Source organism: Vipera ursinii, assembly GCF_947247035.1.
Source record: "Vipera ursinii genome assembly, chromosome: 7".
Classification (NCBI taxonomy): Eukaryota; Metazoa; Chordata; class Lepidosauria; order Squamata; family Viperidae; genus Vipera; species Vipera ursinii.
The window spans coordinates 65225131-65243829 of NC_139521.1; positions in this window are offsets into that span (position 1 = coordinate 65225131).

An 18699-nucleotide genomic window follows, 5' to 3' on the forward strand; every position below is an offset into this window, starting at 1 on the left:
AAGCAGGTCGTGGAAGGATTCAGTGCTAAAGGCAGGCCGAGGTTGGATCGGAGAGGGCTGAGCCCTCCTCCGTCGGGGTCTGGATGTGGAAAGGCCGAAAGGTCCAGTCGATCATCCGGGAGAAGCTGCAGGGTCCCCTTGCAGCAGCAGCAGCAGCAGCAGCATCCTATTGTTTGCGAAAACACAGTGGAGCAGGTCGCTAGACCAGGGCTTGTCAACATTTCCCCCCATTGTACCGCATTGATTGATTGATTGATTGATTGATTGGACTTATATGCCACCCTATCTCCCGAAGGACTCAGGGCGGCTGACAACAATAAAAACAACAATACAAAAGTTAAAAGAAATTAAATAAACATCCCCAAAATAAATTAACTAAACAATTAAAAATTAAAACATTTTTAAAAACCCGTCGTCAATCCAGGTCAGCCTGATGAAAAAGGAAAGTTTTGAGGTCGCGGCGAAAGGACCGGAGATCCGGGGCCATCCGGAGCTCAAGGGGGAGTTGGTTCCACAGGGCCGGCGCTCCCACAGAGGAGGCCCTCCCCCTGGGGGTTGCCAGCTGACATTGTCTAGCCCACGGCACCCTGAGGAGGCCCTCTCTGTGTGAGTGTACTGGGTGATGGGAAGTCGTCTCCGGCAGAAGACGGTCTTGCAGATATCCCGGGCCTAGGCCATGTAGGGCTTTAAAGGTAAGTACCAGCACCTTAAATCTCACCCAGAAGACAACTGGTAACCAATGCAGCTCACGCAGGAGGGGTGTAATATGGGAGTATCGGGATGCTCCCATCACTACCTGCGCGGCCACATTCTGCACCAGCTGGAGGAAATTGATGAAACATACAGGGTCCAAACTAATTATGCGAGAAGGCACAACCTCCCAAAAGAAGTACATGTAAGGTTAGTTAAAAAATCAATTCGGGATGAGCTTCTGCATAGATCTAGAGAGGAACCATTAGAATTTCGGGGCCAACCAATCACCATCCTTAAACAGATACCTAAAAGGATGAGGGATCTGAGACGCGGCTATCAATTCTTAACATCCAAACTAATAAGAGAAAATGTAAACTTTAGATGGCTAACTCCAGAGGGTATTCTAGTTACGTGGCAGGATAGAAGGCATAGACTGGACACGATAGAGAAGGCAGAAGATTTTTACAAACGCCACTTCCATAGCCAAGAGGAAGTAGATTTAGAAGATCAAGATGGAAGGGAGGTAAAAGAAAGAGATACAATACGTGTGGCAATGGATGGGAAGATCTTAGCTACAGAGGATAGAAGGAACAAATCCGGTGAGTTGACAGAGAAACATGGAACTAGAGACAAGGAAGAGAGAGAGCCCCGAATCACGAGATCCACAAAAACCAGAAATAAGTAAGATGAAGGGAGGTGAGTGTAGTATTATGTCTGTGAATATTAATGGATTGAATTCGCCAGTGAAAAGGCGGAAATTTTTTAATAGGCTTATTCACCAACAATTGGATATCGTGGCAATACAAGAAGTCCATATAAAGGAACAACAAAAATATTTGTTAGTACAACCAAGAATAGGGAACCTATTCGTTTCCTTAGACCGACACAAGAAAAAGAGAGGAGTGGCACTATATGTAAACCCAAAATTGACTGCAAAACAAATTTATAACGATAAAGAGGGTAGAATACTGATAGTCGAGGTTATAATAAATCACAGGAAGGTCATGATGGTAGAGATATATGCCCCAAACCATAACCAAGAACAATTTTTCAAAACACTTCACAATAAGATATGTAGCATTGATTATGAGGAGATTTGTTTAATAGGAGATTTTAATGCTATCCTAGATATAAATTTGGATTATATGGGAAAGACGCTTAGGAAAAAGAAGAGAAGAACTCTACCGAGATCTTTTCTTAACTTGGCTGAGGAACTAAATATCCAAGATGTCTGGAGGGAAAGAAATCGTAAGGCTAGACAATATACATATTACTCCAACCGACATAACTCATGGTCTAGAATAGACATGGTATGGATGACGAAAGAAATTAGTTCAGAAATAGACGAGGTACATATAGCGACAGGTACTTGGGCAGATCACAATCCTATTAAACTTATCTGGAAAGGTTCCAAAAAAATACCCAGATGGACGCTTCAAAGAGCAATTTTAAAAGAAGACGAATTCAAATCTAAGATGGAGAGAGAACTAAGTTTTTTCTTTAAGGAAAATAAAGCTATAGACACCTCAGTACAAAACAATTGGGATACAGCTAAGGCAATGATGAGAGGGGTAGCGAGGGCATATATGGTATATAAAAATAAGGGGAAAAGACAACAACGGGAAAGATTAGAAGAGGAATATAAGAGCTTAGAAGTTACACTCCAACAAGATCCACAAAAAGAGAATATCAAGCAATCTATGGATCTGATTAAACACAAACTTAACATCCTAGACAAAGAGAAATTGGCACAACAATTGAGAAACACGAAACAAAATTTTTTTGAAAATGCAAATAAACCGGGCCGGTGGCTCGCATACAAATTGGGAAAACAAAAGGGGAAAAACTGGATTCACGAACTACGAGATGAGGAAGGGAGAATATTCCACCAGGAGGAAAAAAAAAAAATTATAGCCCAGGAATTTTATGAACGTTTATATAAAGAAGATAGCCAGGCAAGTGTGGAGAAAATGGAGGAATATTTTCAAAGAGCCAAACTACCTAAGGTCACAGAAGATACCAGAAATATGTTAAACGAGGAAATTCGACTATCTGAGGTGATAAAAGCTATTAATGCACAAAAGAATAATAAAGCATCGGGACCCGACGGTCTTCCATCAGAGATTTATAAAGAATTACAAAATATCCTAGCTCAACCCCTAGTGGAGGTATTTAACGCAGTATTAGAAGGCGCAAGGACGCCTAAATCTTGGCTAGAGGCAAACATAACCCTTATTCCGAAAGATAACACAGACCATACATTAATCCAAAATTACAGACCCATATCACTTCTTAACTCGGACTACAAGATATTTACATCAATTATAGCGGAACGATTGAAACGATTTCTGAATGATTTCATACACGCAGATCAAAATGGTTTTCTCGCTAAGAGACACACTAAGCACAACATTAGAATAATATTAGATACATTGGAGTACTATGAATTACATAGCGAACAACAGATGGCATTACTTTTCTTAGACGCCCAAAAGGCATTTGACAATGTTAAATGGTCTTTTTTGTGCCAACAGCTTAGCTTTATGAATATGGGAGAAAAATTTATAAATATAATTAGGGCAATTTATGACAATCAGGAAGCAAAAATAATTTTTAATGGGGAAGCATCTAGCAAGTTTCAAATTCAAAAAGGAACACGGCAAGGCTGCCCCTTATCACCGTTGCTGTTTATATTGACTCTTGAAGTATTAACGAGAACTATAAGAAACGACCCAAAGATAAAAGGATTAACCATTAAAAAGGAAACCTTTAAATTGCAAGCTTTCGCGGACGATCTAGTTTTTATTATGGAGGATCCATGTCAGACGGGACCAAAGCTATTGGAAGAATTATCTAAATATGGTGAGGTTGCCGGACTGCGAATAAATAGAAATAAGACCAAGATGATTGTTAAAAATATGACCAATAAACAAAAAGGTAATCTGGCCGAAATCACGGATATAGAAATAGTCAAGAAAATAAAATATCTAGGGATTAACATTACGGCTAGATGCACTTCACTCAAAAAGGATAATTATGATAATGTAGTGAACCAAATAAAAGGTGACCTGGAAAGATGGGGAAACCTAAAACTCTCATTATTGGGAAGAATCGCTGTCATTAAGATGAATATTCTGCCTAAAATCCTGTTTCTGTTTCAGAATATCCCAATTCAACTCGACTCTAAATTTTTTCGAAATTTGGATAAATTATCACTAAATTTTATTTGGCAGGGGAAAAAACCAAGAATTAAATTGAAATATTTACAAGACACGAAGGAAAATGGGGGTTTTGGATTGCCAGACTGGGAATTATATTACCACGCCGCGGCCCTGAGCTGGATTAGAGAATGGGTAATCTTGAGAAATAGAAGACTATTAACTTTAGAGGGTCACGATTTGCAATATGGCTGGCATGCTTTCCTATGGACGGAGAAACAAGGTCTTTTCTCGCATTTTCAAAGACACCGGATCAGGCAAGCGCTACTCAATACTTGGAAAAAAATTAGATCTCACAATTACACTAAAATACCGGTCTGGCTATCCACCCTTGAAGCGATAGTTTACCCAAATCTGTTTGATTTGGGTAACATAATCTCATACAAGGATATTCTGAATGAGGAGGGGGAATTGAAACTTAGGAATGAACTAGAATTACAAGGTATAAAACTCGATTGGTGGGCCTACTTACAAATCCAATCGAGATTTAGGAAGGATAAAAATGAATGGGGGATATATACCTCTGAAACAGCATTGGACAAAATATTATTGGGACCGGACTCTAAACAAATAAGGAATTTTTATAAATTACTTTTGGGATATAAGCTGTTTGAAGAGCAAGTGAAAGACCCTATGTTGACCTGGGCTAACAATTTAGGACATAACATCGACCTAGATACTTGGCAAACAATTTGGGATAGGAATAAAAGGATAACACTGGCCTCATCGTATAAAGAAAATTTATTTAAAATGTTTTACCGATGGCATCTTCCCCCAGCCCGCTTAGCAAAAATGTACACAACAGCATCTCCCAAATGTTGGAAGTGTTCTGAAGAGATAGGCACATACTTCCACACGTGGTGGTCTTGCAGTAAAACACAAAAATTTTGGAGAATGATTTGGATTTGGCTGAAAGAAATTTTGAAACAAGATCTGGAGTTTAGTCCAGAACTTTTCTTGTTGGGAATCACGAAAGAGAAATATCCTAAAGATGTGCTATACTTAACGATCCATATTATCACAGCAGCTAGAATATCATTTGCGCAAAAATGGAAAAAGAATGAGATCCCAGGACAAAAAGAGGTTATTAGGAAAATTTGGGATTGCGCTGAAATGGACAAATTAACTTTGGAATTAAAGAATAAAGATCAATCAGACTATTATAGAATTTGGAACAAATTGTATCTTTGGATGGATAAAAAGAAAGGTCTCTATTAGGTTTTACAGACTAGCTCACTGTTTTAAATATTGTGGTATTTCACCGATTTGTAATCTAAGTGTATTTAAGTGTATTTTTGATGTACATATATACATGTATATATATATATTTAAACATTGTAGACAAAAAGGTTTGTCAGCTCGCTGGTACTGTGTCCAATGTTTTTAAATAATAAATTTAATAAAAAATTAAAAAAAAAAAAAAGAAAAAGGAAAGTTTTGAGGTCGCGGCGAAAGGACCGGAGATCCGGGGCCATCCGGAGCTCAAGGGGGAGTTGGTTCCACAGGGCCGGCGCTCCCACAGAGGAGGCCCTCCCCCTGGGGGTTGCCAGCTGACATTGTCTAGCCCACGGCACCCTGAGGAGGCCCTCTCTGTGTGAGTGTACTGGGTGATGGGAAGTCGTCTCCGGCAGAAGACGGTCTTGCAGATATCCCGGGCCTAGGCCATGTAGGGCTTTAAAGGTAAGTACCAGCACCTTAAATCTCACCCAGAAGACAACTGGTAACCAATGCAGCTCACGCAGGAGGGGTGTAATATGGGAGTATCGGGATGCTCCCATCACTACCTGCGCGGCCACATTCTGCACCAGCTGGAGCCTCTGGGTGGTCTTCAAGGGCAGCCCCATGTAGAGAGCATTGCAGTAATCTATCCGAGAGGTAACAAGTGCATGAGTGACCGTACATAGGGCAGATAGGGGCGCAACTGGTGCACCAGGAGAACCTGGGCAAATGCCCCCCTGGCCACGACTCCAATATGATCTTCAAAACTGAGTCATGAGTCCAGGAGGACGCCTAAATTGCGTGCCCTATCAACGGGAGGTAACACCTCTCCTCCCATAACCAAAGATGGAACCTCTTGGGCAAGTCGAGATGCCGGTATGTAAAGCCACTCAGTTTGGCCGGGTTGAGCTGGAGCCTGTTCTTCCCCATCCAAATCCGTACCGCTTCCAGGCAACGGGACATCACATCGAGGGCATCGCTGGGTTGGTGGAGATAAAAAGCTGGGTATCATCAGCATATTGATGATACCTCACCCCGAAACCACGGGGTGGTTTTTAGGACAGGGCAACATCTGAGTACCACCAGTCGCCTAGCAAGGTGTCAAAAACTTGATGACCAAAAAAAGAAAAAAGAAAAGAAAAAAGTGATGGAAGTACAGGTAGTCCTTGACTTACAACAGTTCTCTTAGTGACTGTTTGAAGTTACAATGGCACTGAAAAAAGTGCCCCCCAAGCCACAGCTTTGGGGTGGGGGGGTGTTTGGTTTTTATTCTCCCCCCCCCCCGGTCTGCTGGGTGGTTGCAGCAAGTTTTGGTCACTTCACATGACCCTGGGACACTGTGACCGTCATAAATATGAATCATTTGCCAAGCTTCTGAATGTAGATCACAAGACCCTGGAAATGCTACAACATTCCAGCTGACCGACGCTTGTTCTGGGCTCAGAAGCACCAGGATCAGCGCCAAGCTCCTGCTGGAGCCTGGCGCTGATCCTGGCGCTTTCGCTGAGCCCTGAAAAGCCCTGCAGCTCCAGCCATCTCTTGCTCAGGCTTGTGCGGTGTTACCACTGGTTCAGCTCATTCCCCTCCCCCACTACCACTTTTCTAGGATGGTCGCATGTACCACAGGTGGTACCTGTACCACTGGTTGAAAAGCCCTGCACTAGGCCCGGATACAAAAAGAGGTGCTTTTATTAAGTATGACCTAAAAAAACACATGACTATAGTAAGTCCTGGGCTTACCACCACAGTTGAGCCCAAATTTCTGTTGTTAAGTGAAACAGTTGTTAAGTGAGTTTCGCCCAATTTTACGAATTTCAATCACGTGACCATGGGGATGCTGTAATAATGGTTATAAGTGTGAAAAATGATGATAAGTCCCTTTTTCCAGTGCAGTTTTAACTTCGAACAGTCATTAAACAAAAGGTTGTAAATTGAAGACTATCTGTACTCTTTTCTGTTAGAAAGCATTTACCTGATCTTGACTGTGCTGGGTTGCCCTGATGAGGACTTTGGAAGAAAAAGAAAAACTGACGGGCTGAATAGCAACCTATTCACAGGGTTGTTTTTATTAACCTAAAGTCTGCTGGAATGTATATATTTTGTGAGTAACATGTAACGGCCTTGCTAACTGACATCTTTAGTCTTTGTATTAAAATGATTGAACTATGTTATTTAAAATAATTAGTGCTCCATGAATAATCAATTTTTTCCTCTTCTCTCAATAAAATAAAGTGAAACACCATAGGAATTGTTAAAAAAGAGAGACATTTCAATAGGAAACAAGATTGCTAATGGTAGAGTTTTGCTTATGAAGAAATCTGCGAACTTTGAGTTTATAATCTGAAATCGGAGTCATTACTCCAATTTGTTGAAAATAAATACTGATGTAACTCCGAATAATGACACAGTTGATTTATGCTGCAGTTTAAATTTTATTAGGAAATTTGGAGTCATTCTGACAACCATTTTATAAGTTGTATAAGTTCCCTATTCTTCTTTCTGTAGTTCACTTTCTTGAGGTGTATCATTATAGATAGCCTCTAAAGCTTCCTCTGAAAACATCATTGCCTCAGGGTCCTGCAAAAAAAAGGCATTGTCAATAGGGCCTACTACAAATTCATCTTTAAACAAAACAAATTGAGGATTTGTTTTAATAATAATTTGTTGTAAGTTCTATTTCCCACTTGTATCGTGAAAATGAAATGATAGCTATTTTGACTACGAAAATTCTTGGAACCAGTTCCAAAATGATACAAGACAGTATTCAAAATGAAGTTAAGTTTCTGAAATTCACTGTTCTTAATATTTTGTCATTTCTTCCCATTCCTTCCACTTGACATAATTTACTATAAAAAACGAGGCAGGTGAACATTAAAACGCGTAACCTAGAATATTACGTTTAGAAGTAGTACAGTTATGCATCTTTGTCATTAAACCCTTGTTCAAACTATATTTTATTATTTCTTAGTTGTTATTTATCTGGCAGGATTGGGATGGGGAAGATGTATCTCTTAACCACCATGATCTGGACATTCCTATATTTTCCTGTTTGATGTGCCTCAGAAGCGTTACACAAAATGGTTGTCCATTTTGCCAGAAGAAGAATCAATATTTTTCTTGCTGTTTCTCTTACATCGGCATCACTTTTGCTGCTTTTTAAGTGTCTGGTCTATATAAATCTCCTACCTCGTTGTCACTTAATAGAAGTATCTTGCCAGAAATGTATCTTTTGGGGAAAGTATCTATTTTTTAATTGAATAATTTAATTGTTCAGTGAAATTCAGAATGTACAAGGTTTATTTTATATAGTGCTATGCAAAGTAAGTTTACAATAACTTGATTTCTGCTGTAGATTTTCTTTTTGGAGGAGTTGGGGAGGAGTCATTACTGACTACTAGAAACTGCCTGGACAAGTTCATGCCGTGTCCTTCACAAGTTTTTGTCAGAAGTGGTTTGCCATTGCCTCCTTCCTAGGACTGAGAGTGACTGGCCCAAAACTACTCAGCTGACTTAGTGCCTAAGGCTGAACTAGAACTCACGTTCTTCTGATTCCTAATCTGATGTCTTACACTGTTCTAATTATGATGATGATGATGATGATGATGATGATGATGATGTTCTTAATGGTTTAATTCCAGGTACCTTTGATTAAACAATGACATCTGATGGTACACAGAAAACACGTTTCAGTCTGCCCTATGGAAGACCATACCCTCTTAGATCTGGATGGCTTTGGCCCTGTGACTTTCTGGACGGCTTTGGCCCTGTGACTTTCTGAAGACATTAACACCACCACCCCAGGTTAAAAAATTAAGTGAACCCTTGTGTGGAATTGTGGAGGTGGGTTGTCTTGGATCGCTGTACTGCCCCAGGCTTGATAAGCTTCTGAATTTTTGTTAATTATTTACCAATTTAAAAAGGTTATTTGTTCTTTTAATTTATTTGTTACTGATCACGGTATTACATACAAATCCATTGAATCAAAACAAATAAACACTCTTTAGTGCAGGGGTGGGGAATAATGGCCCTTTTATGACATGTGGACTTCAAGTCCCAGAATTCCTGAGCCAGCACTTGTGGACTTCAACTGAGCATGACTGGCTAAGGAAGTTTGGGAGTTGAAGTCCACAAGTCATGAAGGTGCCCATCCTTCTCCCCCTCTGCTGTAGTGCTTAATGCACTGAAAGTATTGCTTCTACCTGCTGTTCCTGGAAATCTTCCTGGCTCATATCTAAAGGAACAAAGTCAACAGCGGGGAGTTTCTGAAGATAAGATGGTGCTGTAGGATCCTTTAAAGCGAGTGCTGGCGCTGTGGGATCCTTTAAATGGAGTGCTGGCCTTGTAGCTTCCTCTAAAGCGAGCGCTGGCGCTGTGGGATCATTGAAAAGGTGTTCTGGCCTTGAAGCTTCCTCTAAAGCGAGCGCTGGCGCTGTGGGATCATTTAAATGGAGTGCTGGACTTGTAGCTTCCTCTAAAGCGAGTGCTGGCGCTGTGGGATCATTGAAAAGGTGTTCTGGCCTTGTAGCTTCCTCTAAAGCGAGTGCTGGCGCTGTGGGATCATTGAAAAGGTGTTCTGGCCCTGTAGCTTCCTCTAAAGCGAGCGCTGGAGCTGTGGGATCATTGAAAAGGTGTTCTGGCCTTGTAGCTTCCTCTAAAGCGAGTGCTGGCGCTGTGGGATCATTGAAAAGGTGTTCTGGCCTTGTAGCTTCCTCTAAAGCGAGCGCTGGCGCTGTGGGATCTTTCAAAAGAAGTGCTGATCTTGAAGGATCCATTAAAAGGAGTGTTGGTGCTGTAGGATCCTTTAAAGGGAATTGAAATATTATGAAGCAAATTAAAAGAATTTTATGCAAACAGGTTTCAAGATCAATAAACAGAAGACAAAGATGTTAATCAAAATCATAAAAACAGAAGATCAAACAGAACTGATAAAATGAGTTTTAAGTTTGAGTAGAAAGTAAAATATCTGGATGTCACTATGACAAACATGAATTATATGTTATTTCAAAGTAACAATAGAATGAGGTTTAAAAAGATAGGGGAGAAATTACTGTGGGGAGAATATCTGATAAAATGAATATCTTGCATAGAATATGTTTTTGTATCAGACGCTATCTGTTTTGATAATTGTTGCACCATTGAAACAGCGGCAAAAGGATTTATCTAAATTTGTATGGTAAGGAACAATCTATAAAATAAATATAAGATGCAAAGGAAAGAGGAGGATCAGGTTTATCTGACTTGAAATTGTATTTTGCAGCTTGCAGTTACTTGGTTTGGCTGAAGGAGTGTTGCTGAGAAGTAAAAGGCGTTTTTGAAGTTAGAGGAACACAGCCTGAGATTTGAAGGGCATGGATATCTGTGGTACAACAAAATCAAGGTTAATGTGGATTTTATTGTTGAGAGGACACCCTTTATAGACGTTTTGTGTGAAACAGAAAAAATGAATTTATGATTTATGGTTTTGATGATTAGACAGGTGAGATTATAGAAAGAAGAAAGTTATGTTGTAAGCATAGACTAAGCAGTAAATTTATAGTTACACTTAATAACTGCAGTAAAGAATGGAAGCTCTTCTTTTATCCTTGTTTTTCTTTTCTATTTTTTTATATTTTCCTTTCTTGCATTTTTAGCTTTCTCTTTGATTTCTTTGTTTTTCTCCAGGTAGTCCTCAACGCACGACCACAATTGAGCCCAAATTTCTGTTGTTAAGTGAGACATTTGTTAAGTGAGTTTTGTCCCATTTTACAACCTTTTTTGCCTCAGTTATTAAGTGAATCACGACAGTTGATAAGTTAGTAACCTGGTTGTTAAGTGAATCTGACTTCTCCATTGACTTTACTTGTCAGAAGGTTGCAAAAGGGGAATCACATGATCCCGGGACACTGCAAATGTCATAAGTATGAATCAGTTGCTAAGCATCTGAATTTTGATCACATGATCATGGGGATGCTGCAATGGTCATAAGTGTGAAAAATGGTCATAAATCACTTTTTCCAGAGTAGCTGTAACTTTGAATGATCACTAAATGAACTGTTGTAAGTTGAGGACCACCTGTATTAGCTTGTATTAGCTTTTATCTTAAAGGAGAAGAAGGAGGAGGAGAGGAGAAGGAAATATTGAAATGGACAGACTTTCCCCCATGAAATATTTTGCAACCTTTATTATTTCTTCCAAAAGAACTATGGAAATAATGTTTGACCTACCTCCTTTGCTTCTACCTGTTCCAAAACATTGTCTGGCAGTGGATGAGCGACCTTGGGAAAAGACAAAGCAGAAGAGGGATGGTGAAAAAGGATTTCATTTCCTACTACCAATGCAAATATATAACGTCCTTGGTTTGTTTTTTTGCTTGTTTAAAAAAAATTGGCAATGTACTTACTGCTAAAGCAAAGATGACGATGGAAAGACAGCAGATTCTCTCAGTGCTTTGCATTGTGACTGATCCCCTGTAGAGTATTTAATAAGAGGAAAAATGTTCAAAAATGAAGACAGAAGGTTACAAAGATTTTAACCCTTGCTTTTTTGTTGTTGTTGCCCTCTTTCTCTTGAATTGTCCGTTCAGTGGTTTTTGTGGCTGACCAAATTACTGGTTTTGGTCACCTGATTTCTTCATTGCTATCGCAAGCTACAGATCAAGGTTGAAGCACTACCAACAAAAGTACAGAAGTCGGAAAGATGGAAAGGGAACTAACGTGAGCTTCCCACGAATAATATTATATAGCAGTGTTTCTCGACTTTGGCAGCTTGAAGATATCTGGACCAACTCCAGAATTCCCCAGCCAGCTATGTTGTGTAGGAATGGCTGCATTATATTCAACATATTATTGTTGCAGCCAGTAAATATATTTTAGAGCAGGGAGCGGTCCCTGTAAGTTTTCACAATATCTGAAAATCCTAAATGATCCGAGATAAAAGTGGGATAAAAATGCATTCCTATATATCCACCAAAGAGCAAAGGTGCCAAAAAGTACATAACTGGGAAGCTTGAAGTATGCTTGCTGTAACAGTTTTGACATTTAGCCACAATATTTTGAAATTTAACCTCAGGAGTTCTTTGTTGTGGTTGCGTCATTGAATAGCCACAGGAAGACTAGTCTCACTATACAAATCACCAAAAAGGGCCATGAAAACCATTCACCTTTTCTTCCCAGTGGTTGCGTTTCCATAATACGCTTGTTTATATAATATTATTTTTTTCTGGGTTTGTACAACACACTGAACATGAAACTGTTTGTGTTGTCTGAGTTGGCACAACAAGCTAATTTAAAGGTGATGGACTCTTATCAAACAACAACATCTGCCTATCCTAGGTCGTGGGAAGGGGCTTGATAGGGAGATGAATATGCCAAATCCAGTCTAAACATTTGGCTGACTGTGCAATCCACTGTAATAATAAGACTGAAACAAAAGGAAGCAAAGATAGCATCAATAGTGATAGGCTCCTTGGGTACCATTCCCAAATGTCTGGAGCACTACTGAACACCATTGGCGTTGAATTTTCAAAATGAAAAAAGTCCTGGACATTATTTGGATATTTGAACTGGAGGTTGACACACTGTCAGTCAATTGCAAAAGGTAGTTTTGCCTGGAACTGTCATTAAATTCTGGGTGGAAACTTTTCGCACCACCAATTTATTTAATAAATGAATAAGCTAGCTGTTGATTGCTTGGGTCTAGTAGCTATGCCAATAGCTCATAAAAAAATGAACTATTGATCACCCAGTGATTAAATTCTTTATCCAGAACGTACAATAATACAGGATAGAAGTGAAACATATGCCTACAGCACTATCACAAACTGGAAGAGAGCTTGGATGTCTTCTTGGAGACATTCATAGAGTGGAGTTTACTGATTGTTTATACATAGTAGCTTGCCCTGCCAATCTTGGTTGGAACGTGGTATCCTTGATGGTTTCTTGACTAAGCTATTGTTTCTTCCCTGACTATCCTATTTCTTCCCTTTTTCTTATCTGGATGTTGGGTGTTGCAAAGGTTGGGTTCTAGGGAGGCTGTGCTCTGTGCTTGCTCCCTTACTCGACTTGAATCTCTGTTTAGAGACAGAACTAAATTTTAAAAAGAGATGTGAAATAAAAGTTATATTTAAAGGCAGGAAAGAGAATCTACGAATAGGAGCAACTGCTTTAAGTTGCCTATTTGCATAAATTAATAAACAGTGTAGTGTGACATAGTAGCATAGAAATATTCTTGATCTATACCAGGGTTAGGCAACCTTGGCTCTTTGATGACTCTGATCATTGACATTGACAGTGGACTTCAATACCCAGAATTCCTGAACCAGCTATGCCTATCCCTGATCTATACAATACCTAGATCTTAACAGCAACTCTGGCTATCTTAGGGAAGCTTAGAACTTCTTAGAACGTCAGTAATTTAAGGATAGCAACATTTGTTTTGCTTACAAAGTTCTTTTTATATATTGCTCTAGATATTCTAAAATAGTATGTGATCATCTCATTACCTGGATCTGAAGAGTAAATTCTCCAAAGGCGGCCAACCACTTAGAATGGACTCCAATGTAGTGTTGGACTTCTGATTCAGAAGAGACTTTTATCCCTGCTGCTCTGTTGCCTACAACCCCTGGGAATTTTAATCCTGCCCAAGGATCAACCCACAGTTTCATGAGGTCAGACTTACATAAGTTTCCTTATTGCTTCCTTTTTGCTTGCCCCCTTTTTCTTCTTTTGGTGGCTGGAAAAACAAAGATATTGTTAAGATTGTACTGGTTAAGGCATTTCTTATCATGATCTAGCATTTGCATCAAAGACTGAGTGGGAGATCTAAAAAGAGGTACAAAGTATTTCCTTCAATTCAACGTAGGAGTTCTGAAGAACATGTCATGGCCTTTTTATGATGTTGGCAATTGATTTCCTTCAGGCATTAACTTATCATTCCTTAGATTTCATGTGGATAGAAGTATTTTAATGAAGGTATGCCTTAGTGGTTAAATAAAATTATACAGTAATAATTCACTGAAAAGTGGAGAGTTTCTGCCTTTGAAGTTTAAATATCAACAGTAAATTAAAAAAAATCAATCAAGACCAATGCTTTGATAGGTTAATAATAAGGGCTTTGGAAAAGATATTCAAATGTTGTGGTGTATCTATAGCTTGCAAAAGGCAGAATTCTGCAAGCAGTGTCAGCCTTCTGAAGTAGACCAGATCAGAAAACTGACTTCACAGAAAGACTGGAACTATAGTTTATTGAAATAGGCTACATTTGTAGAATTTTGCAAGTATCACTATTACATTAGCCACCAATGGACTGCAGATTTCAATCTATGACTATCTTTATACAGACTCTTGGCATGATGCCATTGTCTAGGTTCCATGGGGAAAAGGCAGGTAAAAGTTCAGATGGATTCTGGAGCTATTCTGGTAGCATAAATGGAAAAGTAGAGAAACATATTCAGTGATCTGTAAAGCCCTATACCCACGTGAATTAATTTTTAAAGAAAAACGTGGAAAAATTGGGGGAAGTATTATATCTATTATCTGATACTGTCACAGAATGCTACTTGGCATTTTTTCATAATTACCGTCTGTACTGATTAGTGCCCTGGCACTGAATTCAAAGGATGTGCAACAAGTAAATATTTTAAAAATGCTATATTTAGTTACTGAAATCAAAAAGCCCATATGCCTATTTCCCTCTTCTGGTCACTCAATTATAAATCAAAATATAAATCCAGATGTCTGGAACTTCTGGTCACTTCTGGTGCCAGGTAAATGAGCACAGGATGCCTGCTTGAAGTGGAGGTAGAATTTATTTGGCAGCAGGACAGTCAAACGGGGCCACGTTTAAAAAGTTTTGGAAATATTTGCACAGAAATCTAAGGCTTTGTTAGTACAGTGGGCATGACTTGCCGTGAGGGTTTGCACTGAGTCTGGGAGGCAATGATGTCTTCTCACCCTGAAGGGTGAGACAATCTTTTTATATTTTGTATATGTTGGTATCTGCCATGGGTGATGGGTTCAGATTTGGAGAGTCTTTAATGTGTGTATAAAGGATTGTAATGTTTTGAGGAGCTTTTTTAGGGTTTGATTTGTGTTGCTGGTATTGGCTCATTTCAATAAGGTAAGGTAAGGTAAGATAGGACAGGACAGGGCAAGGCAAGGCAAGGCAAGGCAAGGCAAGGCAAGGCAAGACAAGACAAGGCAAGTTTGAGAGTTCACAAGATTAATACTGTATGGAACAAAATTGTGACTGAATCTGGATGTTCTGCTTCGGATACCCTGAAGCCTACTCCCAGAAGGTAACAAACAGGTTGTGAAGAGGATGTGTCGTGTCCCAGACAATCCTGTGGATCCTGCTCAAGCAACGCTTATATGCCATGTCTGGATAGAAGGGAGTGAACTGCCAATAATCTTTTCTGCTATCCTCACCACTCTCTGCACCGCCTTTCTGTCTGAAGCAGGACTGCAATGCAATATGATAGGATGCTCTCGATCGTCCCTCTATAAATATTGGTAAGAACAGTGGAAGAAAGATGTACTTTTCTCATACGATGCAGAAAATGCAGGCACTGCTATGCCCACTTCACCAGTGTCTCACTGTTGAGCGACCAAGCCAGCCTACTTGTTAGCTGCACACCCAGAAATTTGATGCTGCTAACCATCTCTACAGATGAATCATTAATACATAGAGGAGTGTAGCTGTGCCTGCCTTTTCTGAAATCGACAATGAATTAGTTTTCCTTTTTTTTATTAAAGAGTTTTACAAAAACAAAATTTTACAATATATCCCCAAATCACTCCCACCCCAAACCCACCCACTTCCCCCCACTTCCCAGAGCTAAATACAGGATTATAGTTACAATAATCATATTCTAAATAACAATTATGCATAATATACAATTAACCAAATTCATAATGCGCTTTAACTCTCTTTAAACATGACTCAGCCTTCCATCCTTCCAAGGTAGGTAAAATGAGGACCCAGATTGTTGGGGGCAATTAAGCTGACTTTGTAATAATGCCGCTTGGGGTGTGTGTGAAAGCCCTAATAAGCAGGCATATACATAGAATGAAGGCTACTGCTAAGCACATTGTGCTTTAGATTGTAAGCCGCCCTGAGTCTTCGGAGAAGGGCAGGATATAAATGGGATTAAAAAAAACAACAGTCATGGGTCAACAGGGTGAACAGCAGGGGACTTAGGACACAACTGTGAGGAGAACCTGTGCTCAAGAAAATGGTGTTAGAAATATTAGTCCCAACTCGCACATACTCCATACCCAGATCTCCAGTCCTTTCGCCGTGGCCTCAAAACACTCCTTTTCCATCAGGCTGACCTGGACTGACAGGGATTTTAATTATGTTTTAAATTTTTAACTTTATTTTTTAACTTATTTTAATTTTAATTTTAATTTATTCTACAGGGCCATTAATTAAATTTTTCTTTTAACTTCTGTATTATTGTATGTTATTGTTGTTAGGCGCCCTGAGTCCTTCGGGAGATAGGGCGGCATATAAATCCCAATAATAAATAAATAAATAATAAATACTGGGGCCGATCAATAAGAAAATCAGGAATCCTGTCGCACAAAGGAGCATTAAAGCCTAAAAGGCTCAATCTGTCTGCTAGATGCTGAGGAATGATTATACAGTATTAAATGTCGAACTGAGGGTGACAGACATGAGTATTTCTTTCCTCTAAGTGCTCCAAGCTTAGATGGAGAACAGGTAAGACATGTTTAATCAATTTCAGCCCAAGTTTCAATCAGAGGAAAAAGCTTAAGCTGTGCTTTTGTATTTCTGTCTAGGGTTTATTGAAGGTCAGGGATGGCTGCCATCAATGTGTGATCTGTCTAGCAGGAATGTCAGGGATGTTTTTACCTTTTAACAGTAGTTTTCTGCCTACCGTATATCAAAGATAATTTCTCCAAGCTGAAGCTGCTCTGTTCAGATGTTTGAGGCTATGTCTTCCAGGCTTAGGCAATTGGCATGTCAGATACAAATCTGGGAATTCAATTTAACAGAATAACAGAGTTGAAAGGGACCTTGGAGGTCTTCTAGTCCAACTCCCTGCTCAAGCAAGAGACCTTATACCATTTTAGACAAATGGCTGTCAAGTCTCATCTTAAAAGTCTGCAGTGTTGGAGCACCCATAACTTCTGAAATCATTAGTTGTTCTGTCAGGAAATTTCTGTTCTAGGTTGGTTCTCTCCTTCGTTAGTTTCCATCCGTTGCAGGAATCAGTACAGGCATTTGTCTGTTGTGATTCAGGGTCAGCCTGTGGGTTCGGCAGTTGGGTCGGATGACTCAGAGGAGGAGGGGGGTGTTGAAGAGCTTGCTGAGGGGGTTGAAGATCTTGCTGATGATAGCCCTCAGGCAGGCCCCTCCCACTTGGTCACCATGGAGAGCCAGCTGTGTGAGCCTGACAGTGTGGATGAAGATGACCCACAACTGGCCCTGTTCAAGGACGCCCGACGCAGGAGGCAGTCAAGTAGGAGTAAACAGAGGAAGGCAATGGGGCTTCTCGGAAGGAGGCAGAGAGAAGCCACACCCTGAACTCTTTATAAGGGGAATGTGTGGGGAGGTCTGGTTTGCTGAAAGCAACCGCTCGGATAGTGTTTCAAAGCTCCTGTATCTTGGTTCGTGTCTTGTTTGTTTTTGTAGTAATAAATGTGGCAGACGTTATTCCAGCCTCTTGCCGTTTGTAAAGGGGTTGCCTTTTCTGCAGGGCCGGTAGCAGGCTGGTACAGAACATTGTCTTCAATTCCTCTTATTTTTGTTGTTGTTAACAGTTCTATGCCGTCAACATTAATCCTCTGACTCAAAGATTTTAAAAAAAGGACTTTTCTATGAAAATAATACTCAATTACTCACTTTCCGTTTTTAAATTTATTCTAGCCCTCTATACCTATATCCTAGCGTGGTATCCAGAATGAAACAGCAGGTGTGTGAATGAGTGTATGAATAAAAGATGGGGGGAAATGAGATACATGGAATGTGAACATTCTGCTTTCTGCTCATAGGTGTAATTCATTTTACACTGAAACTGCCACAACAGCACATTCAGATGTCTTAATCTAGAATGTTTGTTAATGGGACTTGTACTCCTGCATATGTGAAAATCCGAGGTTGAAGAAAGATGAAGATAGGTTTACCAGCAGAATTGACCCACAAACGGCTGATTTAATCAAAAATTATTGAATACCTAACTGGTTGGGTTTACACCAAATGGCTCAGTTTGTTGTAATAATCAGAGCAGAGATTCCTTAACACTTGCAGGGCCTTAGTTGTGCAGAGCAACAGAATAAATCACAGATTTTGAGAAATTATATCTGATCAGAGAGGCTACTGAACAAACTGGTATTAATTACTGTGCTTCTTTTATAGCAGTGGCCCCCAATCTTTTGGGCACCAGGGACCGGTTCCGTTAGAGAGAGATTTTTCAGTGGACCATATGTTTTTCAGTGGACCGCGTGCTGCCTGCATCCCACAGATGGGGCTTCACTTATTTGCGTGAACCGGTTTCTGGCATGCTATGGAGTGGGGCTGATCCACGGACTGGGGGTTGGGGACCCCTGCTTTACCTGTAGTTGCTAAC